An 897-nucleotide genomic window follows, 5' to 3' on the forward strand; every position below is an offset into this window, starting at 1 on the left:
GCCTCTCCACCATCGCTGGTGGACTCCACTGAGAACGTCCCCAGAGAGCCCACTCCTTTCTGAGTTTGACTGTTCATCGTCGTTTCCCCTGCAATTGTGCACACTAGCCGGCTGTTCAACGAGCGTACAGTGTGGAGGTTAAGCGGTCTGCGCGGTGACGAAGCCACACTTTGGAGGGCCACGAAAGGCCCTGAAGCTGGACTACTCCGGCTGTTCTCCGAGATCTCATCCCTTCGCCAACAAAATTGGGCTCAAGAGCAGGTCAGAGACTCCCTCTGAGGAACAGCTGGCTTTTGATCTTTTAGTATGCATTTCTGTGGAGGAGCTATGTGACATTTTTACGGCAGACACATCCAGGTACAGAGGATCCTGCTGCCTCGTCCAGTGGAGGGTGTCTAGGTCCAGTTAAGGAGGGACCTCCCACACACACATACCACTACTACTTTTCAGATACAGTATTCTTCTCCTGGGGACATGTGACATAGTGGAAGTGAGAGAAATAGTTATAAAGTAAATGCAATCTTGTTTTGCACACACAATATCCACCAGGTGCCAACCTTGACTTTTTGTCCAAAAAACCATTTAAAGTTTTACAAAAACCTATAGTACTGTACACAGAGAAAAAAGCACAGAAGCCCATTTCTAAAGTTTTACAAATTATTTAAATCCCAGGGTAAGGAGAGTTGCTTTTTAATGAAAACACAAAATGGATGGCTAACTCCATTTCATAATGTTTGGATTTTAGTTTATCAACTGTTTTTGCAGAACGGACAAAACTTCTGTGTAAGGTACTTCCGTCTCACAAACGACCAGGGGAGCCTCGGGGTCACAGACATAAATGCCCCTGCTCTCAGAGTTTATATGCTAGTAGGATCTGACCAAACTGCACCCCACCTT

The sequence above is a fragment of the Pteropus vampyrus genome, unplaced genomic scaffold (genome assembly GCF_000151845.1).
Source record: "Pteropus vampyrus isolate Shadow unplaced genomic scaffold, Pvam_2.0 Scaffold124, whole genome shotgun sequence".
NCBI lineage: Eukaryota > Metazoa > Chordata > Mammalia > Chiroptera > Pteropodidae > Pteropus > Pteropus vampyrus.